The sequence below is a fragment of the Cupressus sempervirens genome, chromosome 8, assembly GCF_028749045.1.
Source record: "Cupressus sempervirens isolate cs-2001-9-10 chromosome 8, ASM2874904v1, whole genome shotgun sequence".
NCBI classification, from domain to species: Eukaryota; Viridiplantae; Streptophyta; class Pinopsida; order Cupressales; family Cupressaceae; genus Cupressus; species Cupressus sempervirens.
The window spans coordinates 95832554-95839829 of record NC_143125.1 but is presented as its reverse complement, the minus strand read 5'-3'; positions in this window follow the sequence as shown (position 1 = coordinate 95839829).

The window sequence follows — 7276 nt, the reverse complement described above, 5'->3', positions numbered from 1 at the left end:
TGAGTAGTGCTTTGGTACATATTGTTGTTTTCTATTAAAGGTATGTTGAATCACCCTCATGTTTGGCAAAACTATTGTTTATACTTAAGTTTGGCATCCCAATTATTCCCATTTTCCACCATGTAGATCCTACTGATCTCAGATGGGTACAACAAGGGAAATGAAAGTATGTTGATGCCTTGGATAGATATGTATAGAAGGATAGATATGTGGGAAGACTTAATGTGTGGAAGAAGGCACTCTACAAAGCCTCATTTTAAAAGGGTCAAATCATTAAAAATAGAGGGTACGTCCCACACAGTTGCCCTCCCTATTTTTATAAGAAATGTGTATTTCTTTTGGTATATGTGTAATTTTAACTTTAGCATGGCATAATAAATTATGTGCAGCATTTTGATTCTTTAATGTTTTTACTTGTTCAGCTATGAGGACAAGCAACTGAAGGATATTGTGAATACTATATTGAAAATAGTAGGAGGAGAATCATTATGGGTTGAAGACTATCTTGTGGGCATCAATAATGTGAAATTTTCTATTATCTGATTATTGATCTCTTATCCTAAATGATTATTAAACTACAACTTCACCAATAAAATATGGAAAGAAATTCGCAACACAAAGAACACAATATTTTTAAACAAATAGTCCCTAAGAAAACCCTAAGGGAAAACTAGTTCTATAGATGAGGCAATTATATTAACTTCAGGAAATCAAGAGATAAAAAAATCATTTCCTTTCACTAGTAGAACTCAGACAACCTCCAAATTTCTCCTATTGTTATCCCCAACATTATCACTACGCCCTTGCTAATACTGCAAGACATTTTTCTATCACTACAAACTCATTTTCTAACACTACAAATGCTTTTACAAACTTGTTCTCCAAATGCCCCCTGACCCACTTTTATACTACTCCTATTGGAAAACCAATAGCTAAGATTGATTCTCAATCGACGGATGAGATTAAAAAAACTCAACAACCCTAACCAAGTTGGTTTCTAGGTGCTTCTAAAAGTATTCAATTAATTAAAAAATATTTATCCCTAATCTAACCAATTAGTTAGCAAAATAATTATTTTCTAATTAACTACATATAGACAGACAACTATCCAAGCTACCAAAACTAACAAGCAACATAGGGAATAAATCAGGATCATTAGTATTGGGGACAAGAATGTGCAAGTTGTAGGGGTTACCAACTATGCATCTAGAAATCTGACCATAGGTGGGAAGAAGTAAAAGGTTGGTGTTAGTCAATTTTAAAATTCTATATATGTACAAATCTAATACATGTTTACATTCAAACCATCAAATCTTAGTCAAAACACATGATGAACTATACCTTGTTGTAAAACCTCTATTTTCTTTTTATTAAATGTGACTGTAAATAAACTTTTGATTATAAATTGATTTTAAATAATTTTATTTGAATATAGGAATTGACATAATTAAATTTTAAGTTAAAATAAAAGATTATCAATGGATTTATATTTGTGGTAATACTTTTGAACATAATTATTTTACGTTAATCTTTGCAATATTTAATTTGTCTTGCAATTTTATTTTTATTTTTTCTAAATAATAATTAAACCAACCACATAACGCCCTAGGGTGTAGTGAATTGTGATGATTGATTATCGACCCTCCTAATAAATGGAAGTGACAAGTGATGTGAATATAAAAAAATTATTAATTTTTATTTAATTCTAATATTAAATAAATAAATAAAATTTATGAGAAATACTATATTTGATAATATATAGAGAATAAGATGGAGAGGAAGAGATAGAGATAGTCAAATATGACTAATTTTTAATTATTTATTATAAACATTTAATTTGTCCATTCCAAGTTAGAAATGATAGTGATAGTGATAGTGATAGTGATAATTAGAGAGATGGAAAGATACATGGAGAGATGGGAGAGAAATTAAATGAATGATAGAAAGAGATAGAGAGATCAAAGGAAATATGGAGATAGAGAAAAAGGAAGAGGATAGTGGTGAGATGAAGATGTGAAATTATAAATAAATGATAGTAACAGTGATAGTTAGAGGGATAGAAAGATATATGGAGAGGTGGGGGAAGGAGTAAGATGAATGATAGAAAGAGTTGTAGAGAGGTGAAAGAAAAAGTAGAGATAGAGATAGAGAAAAAGAAAGAGGATGGTGCGAAGATGAAGATATTGAATGAAAAAGATAAATGAAGTGAAAGAAAAGCACATAGATAGATTAGATCAAAGAGAAATAGAGAAAGGTGAAAGGTAAATAATATACTCCAAAGTAAATTGAGATGATAATTACTCAACTATCCTTTAAAGTCCCATCAAATATTTTACTATACAATTTTTTTATTTATGAGAAAACTATCCACATCACCAATATAATGGCAACAATTAAAATATACATCACTATCAGCTTAACCCTTGTAGCCTTCAAAAATGCAAGTGCTAGTATATGTCTGATTGTAAATCTTCTTATTATAAGAGCCAATTTTGTTCAATCTTTTTTATACAACTATTAAGTTGAGTTCTATTTAAAAAAAATCATAGATGATGAAGGCCAATTGAATGTTGTAAATAATAATAATTTCTTTAATCTCTTTTAAGATGAACTTGATCAAATCAATAAGAATGCATAAATAATAAAGAAGAAAAGGAGAGAAAGAAAGAAAGAAAGAAAGTAGAAGTGGTACTTATCAAACACTCAAGAAGAAGGAAAAGATGAGAGATTCTAAGAATGTTTTGACACACTTTATTAAACCCAAAAATCTATCAACTCATTCCTTCAATGCTCTTTCAAATATTTAAGTTGTGACATCAAATTCTTGAGATCGGAGATAGATTTTTCCTTAAGATATCTTTGTATTATTAGGAAAAATGTTTATTTCCTCTTGATTTCAGAGCTTATATTAGTAGGTTTCCAACTTGAAGCAACTCTAAGATTTCTTTGAAGATCTTGAATTTCCTTTCAAACCAACTAATCTAAAAGGAAGAATGATATTTGTATTATTTTGAGTAAAAAAATGAATAAAATAGATTGTAATTTCAAGAAATTTTCCTTGTTATAGATACATATGACTCTACAAAAAAAGTTAGACTTACACTCCATTTTTACTCAAAGTTACTCTATGGAGAAAATTAAAGTTTGCAAATCACTTGCATACATTTAGTTCGAAACCCCTTAGATTAGTGGGGCAACTCAGTGTTCTAGGTATAAAGATGACTAAGCTTAGAGTTTATCCTTGGGACTAGAAAGGAAATGTGAATTTTTATTGGCATATGATCAATTAGTTCCTTAATTTCCATGATCACCTTGATGTAAAAATGGAGTGTATAATATATTTTGTGCAACAAAAATTTGATAATGCATGTAACACCCTACTAGAGAACCCTAAGGATAAAAAATAAACATTTAAATAAGATATCAATAATTTATTTTCATTTTTATTAGACAGCATATCATCTAACATGACATGTAATGATTCATTATAATGCACAAGAAAAAAAAATGAATTCATTGTGAACAATGTCTTTAATGGGTTCCTTGACATTGCTACTATGCAATGCATCATAAACCTACACTAGAATACACACACGCATGTGTGCACGCATGCACACACACACACACACACACACACACACACACACACACACATATGTATATATATGTGTGTGTGTGTGTATGTATATGTATATGTATATATACACATACATATATACATATATAGATATATACGTATATGTATATATATATATATATATGTATATACATAGATATATCCTTCATAAATATCTCATTTAGATGAATTATAAATATCATCAAAGAGTTTCCTTTAAAAATAAATCCTAAGGGGTCAAACATAAGCCTTTCCTAACCTCATCATTATGGCCTTGCTTACATTCACACTTAGATATTTTTTAGTTCTACTCTTTAATGTTGAACCATAAAGTATTAGTTCCAGCTTTAATTCATCATATGCTTATTTTAAACATTTAATAAAATAAATAAATAGGTACAAAACCTTTACTAAATTAAAGTCCCAAGATTGTTTCATCATCAACTAACACCTACTTGGTGAAATGAAGATAGAATCATAATTAATGATTTAATATACCAACATGTTCTATTTTGAATATTAAACTTAAGAAAATGTATTCTAATTTTAATTTCACCCATCATCAATAATTATAATACATCTCTAGAAATTGCATGAGTGCACACAATAACAAGAAGAAAAGCCTGTTCTGAAGTGCATCAACCAAATCTAAAAAATATAAGATATCTACAAGTAGTATAGTACATACAAGGATAAGTATGAAGAATGACAAGAAACCATCATATGCTTCTACTCAAAACCCAATGGGGTGAGATGATAGAATATGCAAGTGAAAGAGTGTCATCATGTAGCCACAACCTGAGCTTATCTTAGTAGTCTATCTCTATGTTTAATCCCCTATTAGAAATCTCATGTAGAGAAAAATAATCTTCCATGAAGACAATGAAATTATAATGTTTATTTATAATACAAAAGAAAAATATTTAATTAAGAAGATTGACATAATGAATAAGGATAAAAGGTTTGAAGTTGTAGCTCGGTTTTCTCACAAGAGGGTAGAAAAGAGATGAAAAAAATGATAATAAAAAAGTGTTTGAAAATCTTGATTCATATTTTTAAGTTCTTTTTTCTAGTTATGGATGTCTCCAAATTGTTTTTAAAAAAAATTAAATGTTATGTTTAGATATAGATTGAAGAATTAGTAATCAAGGATTTGATAAGTTATGTTGAGTATGAGTTTACCACCATCACATTAGAATTTTGGTTCTTGTATCCACTAAATAAATGGCCAATTATACAATAAATAATCATCAAAAATTTCATGATCAATTCATGATGTACTCGTTAAAGCATGCCACTATAGAGAAAGTAGCATATTTAACATTGCATACTGTAATGTTAAGGAAATATTTTTTTAAAGAAAAATTCTTGTTAGTAAAGAGTTTAAATTAGAAAATTAGTAAATTGAAAAACCAAGTGGATGCATCTCATAGATGCTAATATTCTTTTAGTTGGAAGCTAATATTTCTTTCAAAAGAAAGAAGAGGAATAAGAAATGGAAATTTAACACATGATTAATGAGGCAGAAAATCTAGCCATGAAGAAAGAATTGAAATTATCAAAGAATTAAAAAAAGGGGAAATTCATTGAATCTAAATACCAAAAATGTATAAATTTATACCCCACTTACATGAATTTCGGGCTATGTACCAAGGTGTTGTGCAAGTGGCGGTGATTAATCAAGTGAAGATAGAGATTAACCTAAAACTTGCAAATATCTCTTTGATTAGATAGAAAACATTGCTAGAAAGCCTAAAAAATCATAGAAAGGATGAAAATGAATTAAAATATTTCTTATAAGAGAAAAATTAAAATTTGGATATGGTCAGTACTCAATTTGATAACCATTGTCTCTATCATAAGAGGTTGTTCATGATATATATAATATTCAAAAGCATCACCTCCTTGATTCTATAAGGTCAAAGAGACACAAGTTTTCAAGATAGATGATGAATTTAAATTGGAATTACTAAAATATAATTAGGATCTTGTCTTGTACAATTCCATCAGAGATTAAAATAATATGTTAATTAATTTTATATTCAACTTAGAAGACAATATTGTGTGGAATTTTAAATAAATGAAATAATAGATTAAATTCAAGATTAGCAGAGCTTGATGTACACATCAATAAATGAATTGAGATAATGGGAAGGGAAAAGTGACACATGGAAGAAGCCAAAAAAAAAGGAAGTGGTCCCTATTCCTTATTTTAAGTTTTTTTAGGCTGGTTCATGAAGAAAAAATCAAAATTTTATTTTATTGTAATTATTAAGAGAAAATAGATTTAGGTGGTCTCTTATTTACATGTATTTAATTAATGAAAATCTCAAAATAATTTATTTATTATTTCATTTTCATTAGATTTTTGCCATTGTCATTGTAATTTGTGATTTTATCATGATTTTGTGATGTGTAGAATTTCTTCTTGCCTGAGAAAGGATAAATTTGAAATAATATAATGATTTATGTTTGAGTGCATATTTATTAAGTCTCTTTTTTACATGTATTTAATTATCAAAATTAACAAATACACAAAGAAATAACAACTTCTTACTACTCACGAATAATGATTCTATGCTGAAAAGTAAGAACACTTTTATAAACCATTCCATCCAAGATATCTAATGGAAGTGGAGTCTTGAATGTTGGCTTATAGATTTCTATACATGACACACAAGGAACCAAATGCTATGATGATATCTCTAAAATGAACCTTAGGATTAGATACCCTTGCAAGGTGCACCATAGAATGAAAGATTAAAAGATATCAAGCAATATGGATGCTTGTATCCAAGATCCTCAAATGAAATGCAATGCAAGTAATCTAAGATGAAAGGTTGAAGATTAAGCTAATACTATAATGAAAGTAAGAATAAGTAATGGTAATCTAAGTAGAAGAGAGTAAAATCAAATCTAACAATGTAATATTAAGATAAATGAGAAACTAAGCTAAGATGATTGGAAGAAAACTAAATATCTAACTACAATTTGAGGAAGCAAGAGTGAAAGTGATTTCTCATGTACTCAAGAAATCAAAATGATTGTAAAACACTAGAGTGAACTCCAAAGATGAGAGAATGAGGACAGAGTCTCCTTTTCAAAGGAAAGAAGATGGTCAAGATTTAGATGAAAAATAAGCAAGGGAGATTGAACAGTTATGAATAGATGTTCTTTTGTTTCTCAAGAGGAAAAAGGAATGACTATGACTAAGAGGGAAAAGAATTTGAGTAGATGAGAATAAGAGGAAACATTTTATTTGAAAAGTCTAGAGATTCCTCTCAAAATTGATTAAGTGAATAGTGTGTTCTATCATCTGTATTAAAAATCTAGAAATATGGTTTAAACATGTTTGAGACACATTTTGGGTGATTACACTTTCTTCTCTTTGAGTCAATATGAAAGCTAATGCTTATGTGAATACATTGAGCCAAAGAGCGTTGATGTCAAGAAAGAGATATGACTTCAAATCGGATTAAGTGAAGTGTAGTGAGATAACTAATCTCGCTCTAATCAAATGAAGATTAGCAAGGTTGATAATCTTGAATACATAGTGTAAAGTGATAAAACTAAGCATTAGGGAAAGGTTGATAAGGCAATATCAGAACTAATATGATGTGATGAGAATTGATATGTCCTAGAGTGAATAGATTAGATCAA